The sequence below is a fragment of the Vombatus ursinus genome, unplaced genomic scaffold, assembly GCF_900497805.2.
Source record: "Vombatus ursinus unplaced genomic scaffold, bare-nosed wombat genome assembly UNPS02014872.1, whole genome shotgun sequence".
Classification (NCBI taxonomy): domain Eukaryota; kingdom Metazoa; phylum Chordata; class Mammalia; order Diprotodontia; family Vombatidae; genus Vombatus; species Vombatus ursinus.
In genome coordinates this window covers 9,094,861-9,122,009 of record NW_020954650.1, presented here as the reverse complement: position 1 = coordinate 9,122,009, position 27,149 = coordinate 9,094,861, and the positions used below count along the sequence as shown (strand labels likewise).

General features: G+C 38.3%; 1 protein-coding gene across 10 annotated transcripts in view; it reads left to right on the top strand.

Annotated features, from left to right (window-relative positions):
• Positions 1 to 12,306: 12,306 nt before the first annotated feature.
• Positions 12,307 to 27,149, top strand: part of LOC114028179 (beta-1,3-galactosyltransferase 5-like) — a 73,992-nt gene continuing 59,149 nt past the window's right edge. For 6 of the 10 annotated variants that reach the window (XR_003567332.1, XR_003567330.1, XR_003567331.1 and 3 more), the window contains exons 1-2: positions 12,307 to 12,858; positions 26,624 to 26,672. The gene's annotated coding sequence lies outside the window, so the exon portion shown is untranslated. Of the gene's footprint in view, positions 12,859 to 16,021; positions 16,069 to 17,097; positions 17,315 to 26,623; positions 26,673 to 27,149 lie in introns of those variants that run through there. The other 4 variants (XM_027842401.1, XM_027842402.1, XM_027842400.1 and 1 more) reach the window with 4 other exon arrangements.

The following is a 27,149-nucleotide window of genomic DNA, read 5'->3' as shown; positions in this document are numbered from 1 at the left end:
TGTATATGTATATGTATATGTATATGTATATGTATATGTATATGTATAAATCAAGTGCTATCTTCTCATCTGAGCTCCAGTTTCCTATCACCAATTGCCTCTTGTACATCTGGATGTCCTATAGGCAACTTGTCCAAAACAGAAGTCATTATCTTTCCCTCCAAACCCTAGCTTTTTTTGAATTTTATATTACTAATTTTTAATTTAATTATTTTTTGATTGACAAAGTCTATTTTCTCTCCTTTCCATGTCCCTTCCTTGTTAGAAAACAAAAGAAAAAACCTAAAACTATTTTAACAAATATGCATAGTAAAGAAAAACTTAATTTCTGCATTTCCCATGTCCAAAACATGTATGTCTCAATCTTCACCCTGAATCCATCACTTCTGTGTCAGGAGGTGGGTATTATGCTTCATCAGGGATCTTTTAGAATCATGGTTGGTTACTACAACGCGGAAGAAAGCACAGAAGATGTCCAGGCTATTGAGTAACATTCCAGTGGAAAATATTGGTGTGGTGAGTGAGAAAACAAAGGTTTAAGTTTCTGAGCATATTGATTTATTAAGCAATACATACCAATTGCATAACAAATCAGAACTGGACCTCCTCTGCTTTGGCACTGGACCCTAAATATAGGGGGAGATGGGTTTTTATGCATTAAAAACAATAAATCAAATAAGACCAATTAACTAAAAGAAAACAATGAGGGAACAAAATTAGGCAATCTGATTTCTAATTGGAGGAAAGATTAGGGACTTTCCAAGTTGGTAGGGAGAGAATGAACAAGGACAATTCCCTGAAATCAGAAAAAGAGGCGTCCCATTTCCCCCTGTCCTATCAAGTATCTGTATTCAATCAAAAGAACATGGAAACAGTAACTGATCGATCAGAAAGGGGCCACTTTTCAGATAAGACACATGGGTTGCTTGAGATATATAATTGTGAGAAAACTCATTGCAACAATCTTCAGATTTGGCCAGATTTCTGGTCAGCATAACCTAAGTACTAAGCAACCAGTAGAAGTGGTTCAGCTTTCCAGCGATGCAGGGCTAGGTTCAAACAATGCAAACAAAGGCTTCTCACAATTCCCACAAATGAATAAAATTTTCTCACAAGACAGAAATTAGACTAGACCCATAATTGAATAGAAAGGGAACTGAGCTAGCTCCAGAATTGAGTCACAAGACGGAGTCAGTGGGGTTGATTCAACCCCCACTACCATTTGCTGTTCTAATTCCCTCACTGAGGAAAACATGGAAAAGAGTCACCTAGAATGTCCAGGCACAGATGAGCTATGCTCTGCATCATTGTTGAGAACTCCCCAATTAATGAAATCACAGATTCATTTGAATGTGTATAATAGAAATTTTATTTTGCTGTCCATTGAAAAGTATTGAAATATATTAGTTAGCGCATAAGGGGGAAAAAACCAGGAAAAAAAAAGGAGGTGAGTGGAAACTTCCTATGGCATTGTAAATGACTATACACATGTCTTTTTTTTAAGTCTTTATTTATGTCTTTTATTTTTTATATCATCATGGTTTTACCCAGTATCTTTCTTCCTTTCTCTCCCAGAGAGCTATCCCACATAACAAATAGAATTTTTTTAAGATGACAAAAAAAGAGGAAAAAAACCCCAGCACAACTGATCAATACATTGAAAGAGTTCAAATATATGTGCTATGTGCAATAGCTTTGGACCTTACACCTTCATGAAGGCATAGGTTGGGGGTGTCCTATCATAGTTCTTTTGAACCATGCTTGCTCTTTATGATTTTGCAATATTGACTTTTGACATTTTTGTGTATAATTGTTCTTTCCATTTACACTGTAGAAGTCATTGTGGAGGGCAGCTAAGTGGCACAGTGGATAGAGCACCAGCCCTGAAGTCAAGAGGACCTGAGTTCAAATCCTCGGATACATAACACTCACTAGCTGTGTGACCCTATGCAAGTCACTTAACCCCATTGCCTAGCAAAAACAAACAAACAAACAAAAAGTCATTGTGTAGGTTGTTTTCTTGGCTCTGCTTCACTCTGCATTGGTTCATATAGATTTGTCCATGCTTCTCTGTATTGCTCACATTCATAGCACAGTAATATTCCATTTTGTTTTTCCAAAAGAATTTTGTTATTTTATTTTTTGGTGAGGCAGTCGGGGTTGAGTGACTTGTCCAGGGTCACACAGCTAGCAAGTATCACATATCTGAAATTGGATTTGAACTCAGGTTCTTCTGACTTTAAGGCTGGGAGCTCTATCTACTGTGCCACCTAGCTGCCCCAGAATTTCGTTATTTTATCAGGTTCTTAAAAGTATCCCCTCGAGGGGGCAAGCTAGGTGGCCGCAGTGGATAGAGCACCATCCCTGAAGTCAGGAGGACCTGAGTTCAAATCCTGCCTCAGACCAAACACTTGACATGTACCAGCTACGTGACCCTGGGCAAGTCACTTAACCCCGATTGCCTCACCAAAAAAAAAAAAAGTATCCCCTTGATAATTTGATTGATAGAGCATTAAAAGTGTAAACTAACTTTGTTTGCATTTTCATTGTTATTATATTGGCATGTCTAGCCATAACCTCCAGCTATTAAGTTGTTTTATATTTCTTTTTGTTTTTGTAAATAATTAATTTATTTTTAGTTTTCAGCAATTCACTTTCCTAAGATTCTGAGTTTTAAATTTTCTCCACCTCCCTCTCCCCCCCCATGATGGCATGCAAATCTGATATAGGCTGTACTTATACATTCATATTTTCCCATTAGTCATGATTTAAACAACAATTAGTACTAATGGGAGGAACCACAAGAATGAAGCAATAAAACAAAACAACAAAGGAAAAGGAGAGCAAATAGTTTGCTTCCATCTGCATTCAAACTCCATAGTTCTTTCTCTTCATGTGGATAGCATTTGCCATTGTGAGTCTTCTGAAATTGTCTTAGATTCTTGTATTACTGAGAAGAGCCAAGTCTATCAAAGTCAGTCACTGCATAGTGTCGCTGTTACTATGTACAATGTTCTCCTGGTTCTGCTCATTTCACTCAGCATCAGTTCATATAAGTCTTTCCAGGTTTTTCTGAAGTCTGCCTGCTCATCATTTCTTTGGCACAATAATATTCCACACAATAACATTTAGCACAATAGCATTCATGTAACCACAACTTGTTCAGCCATTCCCCAATTGATGGACATCCCCTCAATTTCCAATTCTTTGACACCACAAAAAGAGAATATTTTGTACGTGTGGGCTCTTTTCCTGTTTTCATGATCTCTTTGGGATACAGACCTAGAAGTGGTATTGCTGGGTCAAAGGCTATGCACATTTTTATAGCCCTTTGGGCATAGTTCCAAATTGCTCTCCAAAATGGTTGGATCATTTCACAACTTCGATGGATTCTTTCAATTTCTATTTTACCCTCTGGTTCTACAATATCAGAACAATTTTCCTTGATAATTTCTTGAAAGATGATGTCTAGGCTCTTTTTTTTTATTATGGCTTTCAAGTAGTCCAATAATTTCTAAATTATCTCTCCTGGATCTATTTGACAGGTCAGTTGTTTTTCCAGTGAGATAGTTTACATTGTCTTCTATTTTTTTCATTCTTTTAATTTTCTTTTATTGTTTCTTTTTCAAGGTGTTATTTTCTTCAATATTTTTTTGTGTGTCTCCTTTACCAAGCTGTTGACTCATTTTCCATGATTTTCTTGCATCACTGTCATTTCTCTTCCCAATTTTTCCTCTATCTCTCTTACTTGATATTCAAAATCTTTTTTTGAGGTCTTCCATGCCCTGAGACCAATTCATGTTTTTCTTGGAAGCTTTGGATGTGGGAACTTCGACATTGTTGTCTTCTTCTGAGTGTGTGTTTTGATCTTCCTTGTCACCATAGTAACTTTCTATAGTCAGAGTTTTTTTTTTCTGTTGTTTGCTCATTTCCCCAGGCTATTAGCTGACTTTTAACTCTTTGTTTTGTTTTTTTAGGCAATTGGGTTAAGTTACTTGCCCAGGGTCACACAACTAGTAAGTGTCAAGTGTTTGGTCTGAGGCTGGATTTGAACTCAGGTCCTCCTGACTTTAGGGCTGGTGTTCTATCCACTGCACCACCTAGCTGCCCCAAGAGTCCTCCTTAATAGGCTGATACTTCACTTGGAAGATAGTCATCTACCTGATAACCCACGTAGCCTCAGAAAGGGCCGAGGAATAGTCACTATAATTTTTGCTGTCTGACAACTCCAGGAGAAATGCTAAGAGCAGAACAGAGGTTGATGGACAATGTTCATTGATCTGACCAAGGTTTTTGATACAGTCGGTCATGAGGGCTTATGGAAAATTATGTCAAAATTTGGTAACCTGGAGGAGTTCATCAGCATTTCATCACAGTATGCTTGCCTGGGTTCTAAATTGTGAGGGATTGTCTGATGTTGGCTACTGCCAAGTGGAGATTGTGGCAAGATGGGGTAGGAACAAGATATTAGGAAGTAACCAGAGCTCACGCTCCTGAGGCAGGGGCAGTGCTAGGCGGAGTTGTGGTGAACTGGGATGGGAACTGGATACGGAGAAGTAACCAGAGCTCACGCTCCCGAGGCAGTGGGCAGTGCTATGTGGAGCTGTGATAAGCTGGAGAAGGAACAGGATACAAGCAAGTAGCTGGAGCACGTGCTCCTGAGGCAGGGGGCTGTGCCACGTGGAAGTGGGACGGCAGAGAACGAGCTACCTTTGTCTAGCCCCCTCCCTAGGTACAACGCTAACCCCAGACGCCTCCTTCCTGTGTCCTTCCTGACTTCCTGGGTCACGTACTTTCCCTTTGTGTAGCACTGACCCCAGACACCTCCTCCCGGTATCTGGGCCTGACTTCCTGAGTCATGTACTTTCCCTTTGTCTATGCACTAACCCCAAACATCTCCCTCCTGTATCCGGTCCTAGCCTCCTGCGTCACTTCCTCTCCCTTGGTGCGCTAAACCCAGACATCCCCTTCTGGTATCTGATCCTACAATCAATGACTAGTACGTGGGCTGAGGAGGAGGGGCTAAGTAGGTACTTAAGGGACAGTAGTGGTCGGAGCTCGCTCTCTCTTTTGCTCCTGCTCTCTTGCTCTGGCCTTCCTGCTTGGCCTTGCTGTGATGGCCTCTGAATAAAGCTTGAGTGTTGGCACCTCCTGATCGGCTCGTCTCTGTGTGTTTATCCGGGTGGGCACCGAAGACTGGTAAGTATGACCTTGGCAGCCTGCTCCTTATAGGAGGAGAGTGCACAGCGCGACCGGCACACTAAATAATGGGCAATGCTCTTGCACTTTCTAGTCACCAATGCAGTGAAACAAGGCTGTGTGCTTGCTCCCATACTTTTCAGCATGATGTTTTCAGTCATGTTGTCAAGCACCTTCAATGAGGACAAACACGGCATCAATGTCAGCTACCTCACTGAAGGTAAATTATTTAACTTGAAAAGGCTACAAGCCAAGACAAAAGTGGAGGGAGTGTTGTAGCGTGATTTTTTGTTCACAGATGATTGTGCACTCAATGCAGCCTCTGAAACTGAGATGCAACAGATCAGTTCTCTGTTGCTTGTGCTAATTTTGACCTCACAATTAACGCCAAGAAAACACAGGCGCTCCACCAGCCAACAACACACCATCCATACATAGAACCATTGGTTACAGCAAATGGAAGAGTTTTGAATGCTGTGGATAAGTTCACTTACTTTGGCAGTATACTTTACAGAGATGTACACATTGATAATGAGGTTGACACATGCATTTGTCAGAGTTCGCTCTGTATTTGGGGGGCTCTGAAGGAAAGTGTGGGAGAGCAGAGTTATTAGGCTGACTACCCAACTGAAGGTCTACAGAGCCGTTGTGCTGACCTTATTGCTGTATGCCTGTGAATCCTGGACAGTATACCAGCACCATGTCCAGAAATTGAATCTCTTTCATTTGAAGTGTCTTAAGAAGATTCTGAAGATCACCTGGCAAGTATTAAACACTGAGGCTGTTTCTCGAGCTAAACTGCTAAGCATTCAAACTCTACTGCAGAGACAACAATTATGATGGGCTGGCCATGTTGTTCAGATGCCAAATGTATGCTTGCTTACAAGACTATTTTATGGAGAACTCCTATAAGGCAAGTGCTCACATTATGGTCAGAAGAAGTGATACAAGATCTCTCTGAAGAACTTTGGAATTGATTGTGTTACATGGGAGACACTGGCACTGGGTTGCCCATCATGGTGTGCCTGCATCGGGAAAGGTGCTGTGTTAGCAAAGCAGAATTGCAGTAGCTCAAAAGAAACATGAGATACACAAAATTAGAGAATCCACCCCAAATGTTTACATGGACTATTTGTGTCCAACCTGTGGTAGAGCCTTCTGAGCTTGTATTGATCTGATCAGCCACAGCTGGACACACTGTAACTTGACTCTAACATAGTGATGTCATTTTGGTCCTCTGTGAGAATGAAGACAACCAGCCAACTACACTATACTATACTAAATACTCTATACATTAATATATTGTATATTAATATACTATTCTGCACTGTACCATACTGTAGTATATTCAGATAGAAATGAGGGCCACTAAACTGTACATAAGGATTCCTATAGGCCCCTTGTTGACTTAGTAAGTCATATATTAAAATTATTATGTTTTATTGACTTTCTAATTATTTTGTTAAATATTTCCCATGTGCTGGTACAGTGCGAGAAGGCTTTGTGGAGGAGGAAACATTGAACTGGACATTCTACTTACAATCTACCTTTTCTATCTTTTACTCTACTTGCTTTCATGTACTCTACAATATATTCTAGTCACACTGGGCTACTTATTGTTGTTATTGTTCAATTGTGTCAGACTCTACACAACCCCATGGACTTTTTTTTTTAAGACACTGAGAATTTATTTCTCCATTAGCTGCATGATTTATGACACATGAAAACAAATCAATACTGTAGTTTGATTAATCATTATCATCATAGAATTTTCTAACTGGAAAGGACATTAAAGAGGCTATCTATTCCAGCACCTTATCTGTACAAAGAGAAGAATGCCCAAGGCAAAAAATACCATACTTCTCATCCTTGAAGTTCAGCCTGGTGGGTACAGACCTGAAATGGGTAAAGTAATTGCGTCTTCAGGGTCCCAAGGAAATCTTTCATGATTTTGCTTATCTTTGGCCTGTAAGACTAATGGGAAACAAGGTCAGGTTCAAGGGTAACTAGGCTTCCTATTCATGAAAAGACCAGAACTATTTCTGAGGCCACCCTAGAGCAGATCCATCTATTTAGATATTTTTTTAAAAGATTCATTAATTTATTTATTTTTAGTTTTCAACATTCCCTTCCACAAGATTTTGAGTTCCAAACTTTTTCCCCATTTCATCCCTCCCCCAACCCAAGACAGTGTGCATTCTGAATACCCTTTCCCCTAAACTGCCCCCCCTTCTATCTGCACCCCCCCCCCTTCTCTTATCCCCTTCCTCTTCTATTTTCCTGTAGGGCAGGATAGATGTCTATACTCCATTCCTGTATATCTTATTTCCCAGTTGCATGTGAAAACAATTTTTAACATTTGTTTTCAAAACTTTGGGTTCCAAATTTTTTCCCTTCCTCTCTCCCCACCCACCCTCATTGAAAAGGCAAGGTTATACTTGTGTAGTCATGCAAAACACTTCCATAATAGTCATGTTGTGAAAAACTAACTATATTTCTCTTCATCATATCCTGCTCCACTCCCCTATATTCTATTCTGTCTTTTGACCCTGTCCCTCCTCAGAAGTGTTTGCTTCTGATTACTCCCTCCCCCCATCTGCCCTCCCCTCTATCATCCCCCTGCTCTCTTGTCCCCTTCCCTCCTTTTTTCCTGTAGGGTAAATTAGCTTTCCATACCCAATTGAGTGTGTATATTATTCCCTCCTTAAGCCAAATCTGATGAGAATAAGATTTACTCATTCCCTCTCACCTATCCCCATTTCCCCTCTACTGTAAAAGCCTTTTCTTGTCTGTTTTATATGAGATAATTTACCCCATTCTACTTCTCCATTTCTCCTTCTCCTAATATATTCCTCTCTCACTCCTTAATTTTATTCTCCAGATATCACCCATTCGTCTTGAACTCCACCTGTGCCCTCTATCTATCAATCTATATATATATAATTTTTTCCCCTCCAACTCCCCTAATGCTGACAAAGGTCTCATGAGTTACAAATAACATCTTTCCATGCAGGAATGTAAACAGTTCAACCTTAATAAATCCCTTATGATTTCCCTTTCCTGTTTGCCTCTTTGTGCTTCTCTTGAGTCTTGTGTTTAAAAGTTGAATTTTCTATTCAGCTCTGGTCTTTTCATCAAGAGTGCTTGAAAGTCCTCTATTTCACTGAATGTCCATTTTTTCCCCTGAAGTATTATACTCAGTTTTGCTGGGTAGGTGATTCTTGGCTGTAATCCTATCTCCTTTGCCCTCCAGAATATCATATTCCAAGCTCTGTGATCCCTTAATGTAAAAGTTGCTAAATCTTGTGTTATCCTGATTGTGTTTCCACAATACTTGAATTGTTTCTTTCTAGCTGCTAATAATATTTTCTCCTTGACCTGGGAACTCTGGAATTTGGCTACAATATTCCTAGGAGTTTTCCTTTGGGGATCTCTTTCAGGAGGTGATTGGTGGATTCTTTCAGTTTCTATTTTGCCCTCTGGTTCCAAAATATCAGGGCAGTTTTCCTTGATAATTTCTTGAAAGATGATGTCTATTCTCTTTTTTTTTTGATCATGACTTTCAGATAGTTCAATAATTTTTAAATTCTCTCTCCTGGATCTATTTTCCAGGTCAGTTGTTATTCCAGTGAGATATTTCACACTGTCTTCTATTTTTTTGTTCTTTTAGTTTTGTTTTACAATGTCTTGATTTCTCATAGAGTCTCTAGCTTTTAATTTCTCCATTCCAATTTTTAAGGAAGCATTTTCTTCAGTGAGCTTTTGGACTTCCTTTTTCATTTGTCCAATTCTGCTTTTGAAGGCATTCTTATCCTCATTGGCTTTTTGGACTTCTTTTGCCATTTGGTTGGGCTATTTTTTAAGGTGTTATTTTCTTCAGTATTTTTTTGGGTCTCCTTTAGCAAGCTGTTGACTAATTTTTCATGATTTTCTTGCATCACTCTCATTTCTCTTTCCACTTTTTCCTCTACTTCTCTTACTTGCTTCTCAAAATCCTTTTTGAGCTCTTCCATGGCCTGGGACTGACTCATATTTTTATTGGAGGCTTTGGATGTAGGAGCTTTGACTTTGTTGTCTTCTTCTGGTTGTATGTTTTGATCTTCTTTGTCACCAAAGAAAGATTCTATAGTCTGACTTTTTTGCACAGTTTGCTCATGATCCCAGCCAATTACTTGCATTTTAAACTCTTTGTTAAGGTAGGGGTCTGCTTCCAGTGTGGAGAATGTACTGTCCTAAGCTTTGGGGGTTTTGTGCAGCTGTTTTCAGAGATACTTCTAGAGACCTGTAAATTTTCAGTTCTTCCAAGGTGATATGATAAAGGGCGTGCTGTTTACTCCTTTCCTAGACTGTCCTCTGGTCTATGAGTGACCACAAGCACTCTTTTGTGCCTTGGAACTGTGAGGAGGATTCCCTCTCCACTGTCACCACAAACTCCACCATGCCAGCACTCCTCCTCATCCCAGGATCACCATCCAGAACTATGACCCAGATCCAAGCATTGGCAAAGCAAGAGAATCCTGCCTCAGCACCAGCAAAGAGATCCCTGCAATCCCGCTCTGATCAGCCACTCAATTCCCCCTCAGTCTGTGGGCTAGAAGCTTAGGAAGCAGCCACCGCCCTAGGGCTGTAGCCGGGACTGGGGCTGGGACCAAGCTTCTCTCTCACCCCAGTCACAGACTTTTCCTACTGACCTTCTAAGTTGTCTTTGGCGTTTGTGGGTTGAGAAGTCTGGAAACCGTCACAACTGCCTGTGATTCAGTCCTCTGAGGCCTGGTCCAGGTTCGCTGAGGCCTGTTTCGCCTGTGTGCCCAGGCTGAACTGCGTTTCTCTCCCAGTCCAGCACAATAGACCTTTTTAATCAACCATCCAGGTTGTCATGGGCTAGAAATTTGTTTCACTCTCTCTTTTTGTGGGTTCTGCTGCTTTAGAATTTGTTTAGAGCCATTTTTTACAGGTATTTGGAGGGGTTTGAGGGAGAGCTCAAGCAAGGCACTGCTTTTATTCTGCCATCTTGGCTCCGCCTGCCCCCATGGACTTTTCTTGCCAAAGCTACTGGAGTGGTTTGTCATTTCTTTCTCTAGTGTGTCCCCATTTTACAGATGAGGAACTGAGGCAAATAGTGGTTAAGTGACTTGCCCAAGGGTAACATAGCTAGTAAGTGTCTGAGGCCAGATTTGAAATCAGATCTTCCTGACTCTGAGCTGAGTATTTCATTCACTGCACCATCTAGTTGCTCTAGGCTACTTATTAGCTGTCTCCTAATCTTGTCTTTTTTCTCTACCACCTCTGTGCATTTGTATAGGTCAGTCTCTTATGCTAGGAACGAATTCTTTCCTCAATTCCACTTTTTTTATTTTTCAAGATCCAGGTCATCATAGGTACCTCCTCCCTGAAGCTTTCCCTCATCCTACCCAATGCAAGAATTTTCCTTCCTAAAATTTTTTATAGTTCTTTGCCTGAATCTCTCCTTTGCCCCTATCACATTTTTTCCTGGCATCATACTTATTGGTGATGTATGTCTTGTATCTCATTTGATTATAAGATCATTGAGAGCAAAATATTGTGATGTTTTCATCTTTGTTTCTTCAAAATCTAATACAGTTCCTGAGTATTGTATTGTTTCTTGGACTGAATTTATTTAAAGTATATGTTGAGAGAAATTATTATTTCCCTCTTATCTCAATAACCAATTACCAAATTAGGACTAAGGATTTTCCCCTTTTCTATTTCCTCATTCAAAAATCAGCCCCTGTGGTTTATTCAGGCAGCCTTTGAAATACAGGGCTGATAAGGAAATTTAATCTTGGGTGAAACTTACTCAATTAGGAAACTTAGATGTGATCAAAAAGTAAAAAAATTCTAGTCTAGGGTAAGTGGATTCCCCCTTTAGTCTAGATTGCCCTAGTCGGGGTGGGGGGAGGTAGTCTGATATAGATAATTCTCTTGGTCCAAGACTGAGTGATCAGTCACATTCCCCACACTCTTATTAGAATAAGCCCACCTCTAATAATATTTATTCTCTAATTACTTGTTAACCAATCAGAGTTTATTTCCACCCTCAGGAACATTCACTTTTCCAAGGGCATGTAAGTGTGGGTGGGTTCCATGAATGGTCTTTGGTTTCTGAGATGGCCTAATGACCATCCTTTTAATACTACTCACTAGCCATAATTAATAAAATGATTAATCACCCAGAAATTATGTCTCTCAAACTTTTTATACATCATAATATAGATAGGACTTGGATAGGAAGAGGAGAAGAGTGAGGGTATTACAGAAAAAGAAATATAGCCTGAGCAAAAGTATTGAGGTAGGAAGGACCAAGATAATATGAGAACAGTAGCTTGACTGGGTTGAGTAGGTGTTATGGAGTCATGGGAAGTAAGGGTTGGGAGACATGTAGTATCAGAGTAGAATCAGGTTTGGATTTCATATAGTAGATGACAAGACTCTTTTGGGTTCTTGAGTAGTGGAATGACATGATGAAAGCCATACTTTTTTATAAAATTGACTGAACAACAACACGTAACTCTTTAATGTTTTCATTGCCATACACAGCATGTGTGTGCATGTCTGTGTGTGTGAGTGCACACAGACACACACAATCATTTAATGCTCATAAAGACTTTGCATAATTGATAGTATAATTTCCTCCTCTTTACAGATAAAGAAACGGAGGCTGAGAGGTTAAGTGACTTGTCTAGGATCACACAGCTTGTAAGTACTTGAGGCAGGATTAGAAAACTCAGTTCCAGTGTTCTATCTACTATACCACTTAACTGACTTGAATATTCAGCTGGAATAGGGACCATTTTGAGAAAGTTGATTCCTTGAGGACCCTAACTCAAACTCTAATCAGTATTAGTCAGTTTATTATGATTCCATAAGAGTGGTGATTATGTGTTCTGTATATTTGGCCCCAGAGTTATGAGTTGCAGATTGTAAATTCACTTGCTTAACATAGGAAGTTAACCAAAGGTCTCCACCCTTGTATTTCCTTGTTATGGTGATCACGCCCCGTATGGTGGAGGTGACTCAACTACAGGGGAAGTCCCTCAAACTTATTTCTGTACCTCCAGACCATTCTTTCTTGTTCAACGTGAGCAGGTGTCCATCTTTTGACCACCTCTCAGTGGAGATATTCCTTGTTTTGCCCAACCTATGATGCTGCTGATGTATTATATGATTATTTTTGCCTATGCGTCATATGTCAACCAATGGAATTATCCTGTATTTGGTATACCTGTTCTTGAATGTTTAGATATCTAATCCTATAAAAATAGGACCCTGGAAGGAGGGGGCATCTGAAATCATAAGGAAGATCTGAGGGCCATTTCATTAGAAGGGATCATGGACCCTTTAATAAAGTGCCATTGGCCCAGAGCTCTGCCTCAGTTTTTCTTATTGTAGGTTAGAGCGTTTTTTTATTAACACATTGCTGGCTACATTATTTTATTACCATATTACATCCTGAGATGGGATGGTGAGGCACCCCAACCTCTTTTGGCTGGCCCCTACAAGGGACCCAAAAAGAGGAAGTGCACACTGGATCAAATTTTTGATGATGGCTCCCTCACAGACACCAGCCCTTGGAGGCTGGACTCCCCTCACTGTCTGCACGCAAATTCTCTGAGCCTGAGGTAAATCTCTTCAAGATTGGTGAGTCTGCCTTGATTTATCCTAAATTCATTTTTCTTTAAGAAGGGTCTTCTATTGGGCTAATAGGAACTGTTTGAATTTGTGACTAATCTGTCTAAATTTATAAGCTCTGGTGCACTCAAATTCTATTTTTTAATAAAATTTTTAATAAAAATTATATGGCCATAATTTTAACTTTTTAAACATAGGTTACTATATGTTTATCCTCCATTTTTCTTACTTTCATTTTGTTACGATCAAGGAGATTTAGCAGTAGAAGTGCTAGTTCCTCATTTTCAGTCAGCTAGCTACTAGCTAATTTAAAAACTTCCTGTTGGCAGGGTTAAATATATATATTTTTGCCTTTAAATTCTTTTAACAAGGAGTAATTAAATCATTCTTGTCATTAGTAGAAAAATCTCTTAAACTGGTTGAGGGCAACTTTTGGACCCTGATTGATAAATCTTATAAGGAAAGATCTTCCATGTTCCCTGTATGACTCTAAACATTGGGCTGTAAGTCAGAGTGTGGTTATCTATGTTGACCTGAGAATTTAGCCAGTTCTCAGGAAAAGATGTGCTCTGGGAACCTGGCCAGTTCATCAGAACATATCAATTTAATTAATATTCTAAGATGTTTTGCTTGCTCCAGGAACGTGTCCAGTTCCTGAATCAAGTGAAAACATCTACTAGAATCGTGGACATCTCTGGCACGGGGCCTTCTTTGTTAGAGGCCCTATTTAAATCCTAATTGGGAAAGCCATCTTTGGATTCTCACCCATGGAGAGGACGCTTTGCCTGGGACTTTCCCAATCGGGACCCTGAAAGCTGTACCCCAGGCATCCCCAGCTTGGACTTCAAGTGTTGGTGCTTCCCCGAATTGGCGATGTTTTCTTATATTATTGCTATCCTTTGTATTCTTAGCTTGACTATAGTCATATTGCTAATTGTATGTTGCTGTAAATCTAGCTTTTCTATGCCTGTATTATAATCTTAATTAAAGCTATCTTCACTTCTTTCTCTAGAAGTGTGTCTTATTGTAGGAGGAATCCGAACCACATTTTTCTTCCTTAATCACACAGACCCTTAGGGGAGAGATTCCCAACCTCAACAGTAAGCTGTCAAGGCTATGACCATCCTGGGAGCAATCCCACCCTCTTGTTTTTTTTTTTGCAATTCGGATTAAGTGACTTGCCCAGGGTCACACAGCTAGTAAGTATCAAGTGTTTGGTCTGAAGCCCTGAGGCCGGATTTGAACTCAGGTCCTCCTGACTTTAGGGCCGGTGCTCTGTCTACTGCACCACCTAGGTGCCCCAATCCCACCCTCTTTCCACCTGAGAAGAAGGCTATTTTAATTTTACAGATATGAGGAAAGGAAAAGGTTATTTTTACTTATATTTGCTTAGAACTAAGTCAGTTATTGACAATCAGACCTAAATTTTCAGGAAGTTTTAAAGGAAAGTAGGTATAAATTTTGCTGAATGTTCCGTTATAAAGGACTGTTAAGCCCTAGTTGACTGGTCTTAGGACCCTAAAGGTTAAGCCCAGAAATAAATTGGAAGTATTGGAGAATTTGCCAAAACAAATCCTTAAACATTTGAGTGTTAGTTGTAGGAAAGACACTCATGTAGGCGAGTCTCTGGTGGGTTGGAAATTATCTCCCTTGCTTGATTTTGACAGCCTGGGAAAAGGGTGGACTTCCTGTTCAGAGGTAAGGGGAGATATCCGAGGGAGGTAATCTCCAGTGTCTTCAGTTGGGGAGCTTCTCAGAAGGAATGGTTAATAACAGAGGTCCTCAGAAATCTAGTCCAATTCTGTCAAGGAAAGTTTCTCCAAAAAAGTGCTGCTCCTGTTTGGGGCTGCCTGCAGGAGAGATGGGGTCGGGTAGAAGAGGAGAAATGCATTCTTACAGGCTCTCCATTGGGTAGAATCTTGGCAGCCTGGGAAAAGGGTGGGCTCCCCGTCCAGGGTGGGATGACTAAAGAAAGAGCTATTAAACTGTATAAAGTTTGGTTTGAGAATACAGAGAGTTTGGGAAACTGTTTTGGCCAAAGCATGGGACTTTTGATTAGTTAGAAAGTTATGGAATTTTATTGAACAACCTCCCAAGTCAGCTTAGAATAAATGAACTATTGATATTGTTCAATCTTTCATCAGTCTCAGTTTCTCTTCCTGTGATTATACTTTGGCAAAAAGTCTAGAGGAATGGAATTCTAACCAGCTCTTCTATCTATTAGGGACCTGTCCTAAATACAAAGTACACTTTAAGTGGGTGAACCCAATTGGCAAATTAGACTAAAGCAATTTGTATTGTTACTAAATCAGATGCTTTATTGATAAGATTCTAAAAACATTAACATGATTAGGAAACAAAAGAATTATCTTAGGCTGCTAGCAGAACTCCAGCTACAAGATGGCCATAAGTTTTTTTTAAACTATAAACCTAAAAACAGTTATTTATTCCATCTTTGTAATTTCAAATGTTACAGAACATGATAGACAATTAAGGCAAATAAAGTAAACAATTCCCTTCATCTCAATTAACCATGTACAAGTGTCATGGTATTCAAGGGGCATTGTAAACAACCCTTTTCCAATAACCCATCTTGGATAGTCTAGAGCTTAGCTGTGAGAGGTGCCTTTTCCATCACAGCATTTTTTAATAGTCACTATTACTATTCATGAATCAGACTGAGGATCAATAAAATCAGATTTCTGTGTATTTTAGTACTTTCATAGCTAAATTGACAAGATTTAGAGGAAACTAGGAGTCATCTTAGTTTGTGTGCTTAGTATTAAACTTTGGAAGCTCAAAACGGTTTGTTAGAAACCTTCAAGAACTTCCTGTTTTTTGTTCCATCTGAATCCTCTTTTTAAAGGCAGATCCCTTTTTGACTAGCTCCCCACCTGTAACCATTTTTCAGCCTTTATCCAAACAAAACAGTTGCCATTTCAATACTGGAGTCAATCCCAGAGCATCAGAGGTGTGCTTCTGGGGGGAAAATAACCCAAAGCAAAACTTTATCTAATATTTAGCAGCGTGGAGTCAGCATTCAGGACAACCTACCCATGCTGACTCCTGTATTGATATTTATAGGCAAACCGTACTGTAAGTACAGCAGATTAAGTAACATTCTGATCATCTGAAGAAACATTCTCTTATGCCATGTTTGATATTGCAAGATGCCACACCTGCTGAGTGTCATCCATCACCTGCAAGCAAATAATAAAGGTTTATATGACTTTTTTGTAAATAAACTTAAGGTAACCTTCCTCTGAAAAGCTCGTAAAATCAGTGGTCAAAGATAGTCATAAGTTCTGTAAGAAACATGTAAGATTTTGACTTCACAATATTCTGGAGGAAAACTTAGGAGAAATTCAGGTCTGATTTAATGTTGTATCTTGTTATATGTTCTGTGTGTGTCTGTTTGAAACTAAGTTTAGGAATAGTGGGTTCTTTATTTCAGATAGAAAGCAACCTTATATAATTAAGAAAATCTTTAAGAGAATGGGAAATATGTGGCAGTTTTATCTGTGCTATTCATGCTTTGTGCTAAAGTGTAACTAACCTATGTTTTACCTATATCTTTTCTTTCAAACTTTCAAAAAGGTTTAAAAGAGGACACATCTCTCTTTTTTCTCTGTTCCTAACACTGGCCATGTTGAAGATTAATAAGATGAAAGATATACAGAAATTAACTGAAAACTAAGATACTAAAAAAGGATTCGAAATTTGTTAAAAAGGAATAGTTATTTCTTTCACTTCTAAATTATAATTTAGAATGTCTTGGATGTCTTTATAAAGTATTTTGATGAGTTTATGGGGTTCTAGCAAACTCTGTAGAGTTTAATGAAAAACAGCAACAACAACTCACAGGTCAGTTATTTCTTAAAAGGGGATTTAAAATGATGGGGATTGTTTTGAAGCTGAAGTTTGCATTTTAAGAACTGTCTTAATAGTCATGAGATATGTATAGGAGAAATTCAGTGAAATAGGAATTCAGATAACAAAAACTTAGGGAACAACATAGGAGAAATTTGATTTGATATCTTGTGACCTTAAATAATTTAACAGCTCAAAATTTAAAAAGGAAACACATTTGCTATGCTTGAAGAAGTTTCAGTTAGTGGCTAGGCAATCTCTAAGTCTGAAGTTTTGGGGTATCAATCTGTGAAATTGGTTTTAATTTTAGTGTAGAATAGAGACATACTTTAAAACTGTACTTAAAGTTGGGATAAGTCTATTGCAGGAAGGGATTTTTATTATTAGAAGGTAGAATAAGGAAATTTTAGACCATCTTCAAGAAAGAGTAAAAGTGGGTAGAAGTAGAATTCATTTACCCTTCTGTTGTTTACTGCTTTTAAACAATCAACCTGAGGGTACAAGCAAATCCTGACTAGGTATTCCAGATTGAAAGTGATTCCCAAAGCATTCCCAGAAAAAGAAAACTTGTTTTGAAATCAGAAAGCAACCGAAGGTAAGTGAGATTTAATGATACTACTGCTGTTTAAGTCCATTGTTTAGGTAAATTAGAAACACAGTAAAACATGTTGAAATCAATTGGTTAGTGAAAATAAATTCAAATTGTATAAATAAGCCTATAGTAAGTTAGGGAAAGAATTATTGAAGATAGAATTAAACAAGAAAATAGATACAGAATAAATTAAATGCATGCACACCTATTAGAGGGTGCCACCAAGGAGGGCCTCCTTGAGGATATCTTAGTCTTATGAGCCTGGACACCAAGTCTGTGACTAGATCTCCAAAAGCCTCTAATAAAGGCTGAAAAGGATTAAACCCCATGACTCTTCAGGACAGGGATCCCCTATTTCCCAAACCCTAAAAATATAAGGTATAGTTTAGTGTACATGAAGAGGGGAAAGGGCAATGCTGCGGGCATTGACTGGAGGAGCTGGACACTGTGATTCTAGTTTCAGAGAACTGGGGCCAGCGGTGGGGCCCTGTAACCCATTAATAGGGCCTTAGTAGTTTTCATGGTATTATGGCTGATTACAGCCACACCAAGACCGTTTTGAGCAGCTTGCAGTGATAGCGGCTTTGCAAGTAAGGGTGGCCAGTCTGAAATGATCATAGTCATAAATAATCAAGGGTGCTCAGATTAGAAAAGATGAAATTAAAATGAGCAGATGGCAAATAGAAGTATAAAATACTTAAATTTTGAGAGGGAAAAGCAGAACTTGTGAATTATTTTTTTTTCTTTTAGGCAATTGGGGTTAAGTGACTTGCCCAGGGTCACACAGCTAGTAAGTGTCAAGTGTTTGGTCTGAGGCCAGATTTGAACTCAGGTCCTCCTGACTTCAGGGCAGATGCTCTATCCACTTCGCCACCTAGCTGCCCCAGAACTTGTGAATTATTAAGAAAATAAAATTAATAGACTTAATTTTTAATGATTTGAAAGGAAATAGAAAAAAAAATTACACCCTGAGCCTTTCAGAAAAGTGCAATCTCCATCAGATAATTATCCCGTAGTTCAATTCCTGTCACATTCATGTGCTGTAGTTGGGCTTTGGCTGATCCCCTTGGGCATTGCCAAAATAGCTGGATGAATGCCTTTCCAGCATTAAAAAAAAAAAGTTTAACTTTGAGAAGGAGACAGATGATTTCTTCTCTAAAGTGTTCCTGCTTGCTAAAATCTGTGACACCCTAAAATAAGGAACTTGTGCTGAGCGTTTTTTTTAAGTCTATTTGCCTATCATTTATAAAAACTATGTGATTTTAACTAATTCTAATTATCCAAAAGCCCTTAAAGAAATTGGTATTAACTGTGCATTTGTAACCAATTTGTAACCAAGGGGTTTACTAGAGGAATCAACCAAGTAGAAGAAAGAAAGAGTGGTATTGCATAAGGAAATTAGAAAAGGTAAGGATGAGTCGAAGGGTAAAGAAAGTTGGAGTCTGTTTGCATTGACTGTAAATTCAGGGTTTGAAAGTAAAGGGCTTTGGAATTTTGAAAAGGACATTTCAGAGAGGGTCTTAATCCCACTGAAATAGAAAAGATGTAGAATTTTTTTTAAGCAATGCTTTTTTGGTAGTTGTTGTATGTCTTCCTTCCCCAATCAATATAAGTCTACAAAATATGTTTCGTAAAGTATGTTAGTTGATTGATAGAGAAAAGATTATCTCTTTGCTCTAGTTTAAGTAGTCATGCTAAAGGATTAGTAATTTAGAAAATTTAAAGGAATTGATTTGGCTGTTTGGGTGACTCAAAGAAACAAAGAAGCAGTAATGGGAAGTTGTGAGTGTCACTATGAATTTTTTTTTAATACAAGCCAACAAAAAAAAATGGAATTTTGTGCGAAATGAAGTGTAGTTATTGCCACTACTCATAATAAAATGATTGGGTTTAAAATATTGTAATGGTGGTAAATTAGAGACTCTAGTCAGTCCTTGTATGTACATAGGGAATAATAAATATTTACATCTATCTGCCAGGGTTGTTTAGGAGAAACACATAGTTGTGAAATGCTTAACACAATGTCTGGCTTGGGTAAAGGATGAGCACTGTAGTGTTCAGACCTTGCAGGAATACAATTGAACAAAATGCTATCCCACGTAGAGGTACTTTTTCTAATCGGCATGGAATGTTAACAAAATTGGGAAATTATCTACCAAACATTTTAGAGCGTTAATAGAAACAGACTTAAGTAATTTCAAGACACAGAAAAAGCCTGACATGTGGTGGGCACTCCATAAACTACTAGGATTAGCATGAAAATGCCAAGAGTAATAAGATAAATGACTTTCTATGAATTGATAAGTTTGTAAGGTATTAAACTAAATTATTATCACATGATTTATGATGTTTTAAGTGCAAGAAGGCCAGGACAAGCTGTTAAAGCAAGTTTCTTCCTCTTTTCAATTTTAATACTATTACATTATAAATACATCTATTATATGATTATTAGAGTATATTTAAAAAACAACTAGAAAATAATAACAATAACAATAATAATAATAATAACAAATGACTTACTGTTGGGAGAAAAGCATGGTAAAATCCTCTTAGGAGATCTTTGTAGGGTTCCTTGGGATGAGCTCTACTGATAGAGTATTGTGAAACTCTGTAGCACTGCCCATTTGAGGAACTAGGACCTCTCCCACCCAAAGCAGAAAAAGGAAACTTTTGAACAATACGTGGGTGTCATTTGGGATCATCTGGAAACTCATGTAATTGTATCTTTTAATTCTATTATTTTGAACCAAGTATTCACTGTGTATGAACTTGTGGTAAAGTGAAAACAGCAGTATAATACTAAACAGTCTTTTAGGTCTAGGTGACTGAGATAGGTAAGCCACTCCTTCCTAGAACTTCTATCCCCAAGTATGCATTTTTAGTTCAAGTCAGTGTGGCATACAAGGGATAACAGATTTACTTTAGCAAGAGTAGGTTACTCTAGACTACATCCTCGTGGCATCTTACATGAAAGCCACTTGTCCAACTTGCATAGCTTTTAATCAGCTTACGTTTCAGGTTACGTCCACTGGAGGACATCTGCTAGCTTGCACCTCTCTTTGAGCACTTACAGAAAAAGATTATTATTGTGCCAAAGTCAGTCCTTGACTTGGTTGACCTTGACCAAGGTTGAACTATTCCCTAATTCTAAAGCTGTGCATAGCTCCCTCTGATACCATAGCTTTTGCCAAGGAAATTGTGCCCAGAGGTGAACCACTTGCCTACATGGACTCTGCCGGGGAATCTCATCTCGTTTCTCTTCCAATTATATTCTAGAAATGGTGTGATAGCTATATATGCAGAGCAAGGGGGGAATGATAAGGGAAAATAGATGAAATTTGTGAATAGTAAAACAATTCTAGATGAGAGGCTAATTTTGAGGCTAATATATGAGAGAAATAATAATTATCTATCTCTAAGCTGCATTTAGTGAAATTTTGCTGTTTGAGGAAGAGTATCTTGGGACTTCAATTTGCTGCTGTTCTAAGTCTTGAATCCAAGTATAAGTGTCTTGACCCTGCATAAGGCTGCTGGTTCATCACTCAAGGGAAATGCCATGCGCCCCTGAAGTCTGAGGACTGCCATAGGTAGATGGCTATATCTGGGAAAGTCAAGAGAATTTCACCTCAGGAAGGTGAAAGTAGGATTCTCTTGACCTGTCGCCATCTTGGTAAATAAGAAATTTTCCCAGTTGGTTAATTCTGAGGCTGGCTATGGCATCCTGTCAAACAATTGGCTGCCTATGATTCATCCTTGAAATCAAACAAAATGAATGCCGTTATGTCTCTGCCTCTCTCATGTAGCAAATTCCATTGATAAGGGCAAGTGTAATAGAAGACGAACCCTATAGGTGATTTTTGATTAAGTAATATATGCTAGTGAGGGATCATTTTGAATTAGAGACTATCCTATAACATTCCTTCATCATGATAATATGATTAGTAGGAGATATGACACAATTTTCAAAATTGGATTAAGAATTTTATATGTAAAAATTATTTGAAGCATCTATTGAATAATATTAAAAGAGACAAAGACTGATTTTCCAATTCAGGCCCTCATGATGCAACACTTAAAATTGTCTGAAGTTTCATAGATTAATACTGGAGATAAGATTTGAATTATTTAACTTAAAATTTTAGTCCTTCCTAAAATTAAGGTGAGGATAATTGGGTGTTGATGGAACAGTTTATGGGTCCGAATTATTGTTAAACCTAAAACAGAAACATGTTCAGTTTTGGTTTGAAGAAAAGAATATTAGGCTATCTTATGTTGCCTAAATGGGAAAAAACCAATTTTGTTAGGGTTTTTATTACCATCTGGATGTTGAGCATGTCTTGAAAGGCAAACATGTTTTATTATAAATGACTTATTAGATCTGTACTGTCTTGAAATTGACCACTCTCTTGACATCCCTCTCTTGTACAACATGAGCAGGTGTCCATCCCAGAATTTTTTCTTACAATCACAATTATTTGGCAAACTTTAAGTGAATTCAGTCATGTATCGGGGGTCATCATCTTATTTTAAAAAAGTGTTCTATGGCAACTAGATGGCGCAGTGGATAGAGTACTGGCCTTGGATTCAGGAGGACCTGAGTTCAAATCCATCCTCAGACACATAACACTTACTAGTTGTGTGACTGTGGGCAAGTCACTTAACCCCATTGCCTAGCCAAAAAAAAAAAAAAAAGTATTCTGTTAATAATTCTCTACCAGAATCCGATCCTTCTAGGTGAGGGATGAGCAGCTAAAGGAAAATAGCTAGAGTGATAATTTTTCAGTTGGTTTTAATAAATAATTGTAACAAGATTAGGTAATTATATATGCCAAGTATAAAATCTGGATTCAGAATTTTTTTTTAATTTTTTAGTTCTTATTTGAATTTGCCAACCTAAAAATGTAAGTTCTCTGTTCTAGTGATATTCATATTAGTGTTATTAAGTTTTGAGTTGGCTCTCACTACCTCACCTGGTTATTGTCACAGCAAATTAGAATTGTATTTAGATCTATTTTGTCAGAGGTGATTAACAGAGAAGGGGATCTCTGCAAGTGACCTGAACTGGACAGGCAAATACACTAGAAGTTGCTCTGAAGCTTCCAGTATTTCTAGGAGGAGAGATCTCCAGAGGACCACAGGATTGTATCAGAGGGTGTTTCAAAGGCAGGACAATTGTATGAGATGGGATTCTTCATTATCATCATCCTCTCCACAAATAGTTCCTAATCTACCTGTTCCTGAGCCTGCAGTGACTAGAACCTCAAAACTTTCTTTTCAGTTTCCTACTCTGGCTTTTGCTCCACCACTGACAGCAACAACTGATAACACTGATAATTCCTTTGTTCATGGAACTCATTCTATTCCTTATCTTCCCTTACTCCTTATGTTACAGCTATCTAGATCTGTTTGTGTTGTCTGCAGGGATCTTGCATCTCATCCCCATAATGGGGTAGCTGTTTGTTAAAATTGCCTGAATTGTTTTCATAAACTCAAAAGATTTCCAGAACCTGTACATAGGGCAAACAACGTTTTCATTGCTGCACTTGAGTAAATGCCTACGGTCCCCCGATTTATTCTTGGTTAGTGAAAGGTTTACCTCAGACATTTATTGTTACATTTAATAAAGTACAAGTTCTTATTTAATCAAATGGAATATAATCAGTATAAGTTGTGCCCATTTCCCTCTTTACTAATATCACCTTTGTGCCTCAGTGAGGGGACAGCTCCCTACTGGTTTTGCGTCACACATGGAGGACTGCCCTCTATGCATATAGATTGCAATAATCCAAAGAAACACTGGGGTCTTTTTGTGGATCGAAGTGGGGAATGAGAAAGTTGATTCCTTGAGGACCCCAACTCAATGATCAGTATTACTCAGTTAATTATGATTCCATAAGAGTAGTGATCATAAGTTCTGTGTATTTGGCTCCAGAGCTGTGAGATGCAGATTGTAAGTTCACACTTGTTTTTCCTTGTCATGGTGACCAAGCCTAGCATGGTGGAGGTGACTCAACTACAAGAAAAGTCCCCCAAACTTATTTCTGTACCTCTAGACTGTTCTCTCTTGTCCAACATGAGCAGGTGTCTATCTTATGACTACCTAGTCAGTAGAGATATTTCTTTCTTTGCCTAACCTGTCACCCTGTTGATATATTGTTTGCTTATTTTAGTCTATGCATCATATGTCAACCTCGAATGTTTAGATATTTAATCCTATAAAAATAGGGCCCTGGAAGGAGGGAGCTTTTTTTTTTTTTTTTTTTTTTTTTTTTTTTTGGTATCACATTGCTCTGCCTGGTATGTACTAGCCGTCTAATAAATTTTTACTGACTTACTGAAACATCAGTGAAGTGTTGTAATGGATAGAAACCTGGATTTGGAATCAAGAAAACAAGTGTCTAAAGCTTGCCTCAGAGAGCTACTAGCTGTGTGATCTTGTGATCATGAGGAAGATCTGAGGTCCACTTCATTAGAGGGGACCATGGACCCTTTAATAAAATGCCAGCCCAGAGCTGTGCCTCAGTTTCTCTTATTGTAGGTTGGATAATTTTTTATCACCTCAATTTGTTAAAAAAGAGCTGCTCTACAGGGGCAGCTAGATGGTGCAGTGGATAAAGCACCAGCCCTGGAGTCAGGAGGACCTGAGTTCAAATCCAGCCTCAGACTTGTAACACTTGCTAACTGTGTGACTCTGGGCAAGTTACTTAACCCCAATCGCCTCACCAAAAACAAACAAACAAACAAAAAAAAGAGTTGCTCTTCATCATGGCTCGATGCTTTTGAGGACTTTTCAATAGTAATAGAAAGGCAATATGGTTCATTTGTTTAAAGTCTTGAGAGATGGGTTTCAAAGTGGGATAGAAGTTACAAAAGCCATATTAAATTAAACTTTTATAGTCTATTTCTCAATGGAACTTCTGCTCTTGACTCTCACTTTTTTGCCAGTCAGCCAAAATTAGTCAATACTTGTTAAGTGTCCTCTCTTCTCAGCCCTATATGCTGTATATTAAGGAGTTAAATAAACATAATCCCTTTCCTGAGCTTCTCAATTTACACACTGGAGTGACAATTTAATCTTTTTGCCAGGTCCTTGCTGAGGAATAATGGAAAGAATCCTGGGCCAGATGTCAGTATTGGTTATTTCACTAACTGTGTGACTCTGGTTAAGTCACGTCATTAAGTCAGTCTGGGCCTCATTTTCTTCACCTGTAAATGAGCAGATTGCTCCTGACTATTCTTTTTTCACCTTGAGCAAAGTTGCCTGACCAATCTATGCTTCCCTTTCTCTATCTGATAGTGAGGATAACACTATTACTGAAGTAAAGGAAGAGTTAAAATGATTTATTTTTCTCTGGGGCTCAAATTTCTTTCTTGGCAATGCCAACCATGTTTGGCAATACTTTTCTTCCCAAGATGGTACTCCATATAACCTTTGTCTAACCAGACCACTCCTGCTTCCAAGTTTTTTTTTTTTTTGGTTTGTTTTTTAAATGAGACCTTCTTTGTGTTGGGAGTTCTTCCTTTTCTTCCTTCCTTCCTTTTTTTTTTTTTTTTTGGTGAGGCAATTGGGGTTAAGTGAATTGCCCAGGGTCACACAGCTAGTAAGTGTCAGTTCCTTCTGGCTCCAAGGCCAGAGCTCTATCCACTGCACCACCTAGCTGCCCCTAACTCTTCCTTTTCTTGTCTTAGCATTTTTTACTTTATCCTTTAGGCAACTACTAGAACATCTAATAGCTAATGTTTATAGAATGCTTCAAATTTTTCAAATCATTTTATTCACATTATCTCATTTGATCTTCACAGCAACCATTTGAGGTAGGTGCCATCATTTACAGCATTTTACAGAGGAGGAGGCTGAGGCTGAGAGAGATTAAGAGACTTGCCCAAGGTCACATGACCAGTAATTCTCTGAGGCAAGATTTGGACACTGGTTTTCTTGATTCCAAATCCAAGTTTCTATTCACTACAACACTTCGTTGATGTTTCAGTAAGTCAGTAAAAATGTACTAGACACCTACTATATACCAGGCTAAGCAACAGTGATACCAAAAAAAAAAAAAAGCCAAAAGACAGTCCCTCCTCTCAAGGAACTCACAACTAATAGGGAAGACCCCATATAAACAATTATGTAACAAACAAGCTATCTACAGGCTAAAGCTATGTATAGGATCTTCCATAAAGCCTTACCAGACTAATTAGAGGAGAAGTGATGATTGCTTTCTATCCTTTTCTCTGTAAACAAGAACATTCACTAAATCAATCAATTGATAAACATTTATTAAGTGCATACTACATGCCAGGCACTATGCTAAGCATTTGGGGTACAAAAAGAGGCAAAAGACAGCCATTGCTTTCAAGGAGCTTACCATCTAAAGGAAGAGACAACATCCAAACAATTATATATAAAGTAAGTTGCACATATAAAAATAATTAAAAGAGAGAAAGCTCTGGAATTAAGAGGAGTTAGGGAAGGTTTCCTATAGAAAATGGCATTTTAGTTGATACTTAAAGGAAGTCAGAGAGGTCAGTAGTCAGAGGGGGAAGGAGTTCCCCTTTTATTTACTGCTCTACCACATTCCCTTACTTTTTTATTTATTTTATTTTATTATTTTGATTTATCAACAATCACTTCGATATGCTTTTGAGTTTAAAATTTTTATATCCCTTCCTCCCCACCACCCTCCCCAAGACAGTGCACAATCTGATATAGGCTATACATATACATTCCTATTAAACATATTTTCACATTAGTGGTGTTGTAAGTAAGAATTAGAACCAATAGGAGGAACACCAGAAAGAGGAAACAAAACTCAATAGAAGAAAAAAAAATAGCAAATAGTATGTTTTGATCTGCCAGACCATACAAGTCTTTCCAGGTTTTTCTGAAGTCAGCCTGTTCATCATTTCTTATACCCTTACCTTTTTTTACAAAAATTCTGTTTTCTTTCTGTCTTTCTTTCTTTCTTTTTTTTTTGTTGTTGTTCCAGATCTATGTTCCACCCATGTAGGTATAGTATGTAAAAGCCCTCCACAAATAAAGATAGGTAATTTTTCCATTAGTTTTGGCTAAGAGCATAAAAAGTTAAGCTACTAGTCACACAGCCAGTATGTGTCAGAGGCAGAACTTGAGTTTATATGGCCTGGACTCCAAGGTTGTCTTTCTAGTAACTTTTTCTTGTTACTTCTATCTTTAGATAGATAGTTTAGATCTGCAAAGGATATTTGTTATTTATTTACACGTTTGTTTAGTTATCTTATCATCGCCATTATTAATCATGTGATTAATCTGTGTGTTTTTTTTTTTTTTTGTAGGGAGCTTTGTCTTTCTATCCCAAGCACCAAGTATAGTGCCTAGCGCATAGTAAGTAGTTGGCTGGTTGTTGTTCTTCATTCTCTTTTTTTTTTTCCTGGTGAGGCAATTGGGGTTAAGTGACTTGCCCAGAGTCACACAGCTAGGGAATGTTATGTGTCTGAGGTTGGATTTGAACTCAGGTCCCTCTGACTTCAGGGCAGGTGCTCTATCCACTGCACCACCCAGCTGCCTTCATTCTCAAAGAGGACCAAAATGACATCATTATGTTAGAGTCAAGTTACAGTGCATATGACTGTGGCAGATTAGAGCGAGAAATGCTGTACCACACACAGGTTGGGCACAAGTAGTCCACATGAACATTAGGGGTGAATTCTCTAAATTTCCATCTTATGTTTCTTTTGAGCTACTTCAATTCTGCTTTGCAGTAGATGTTTAATAAATGCTGCTTGTTAGACTGATTGAGGAAACTCCCTCAACCAAACCAGATCCTACAATTTATGATCTTAGAGAGTTGCCTGGGGGCAT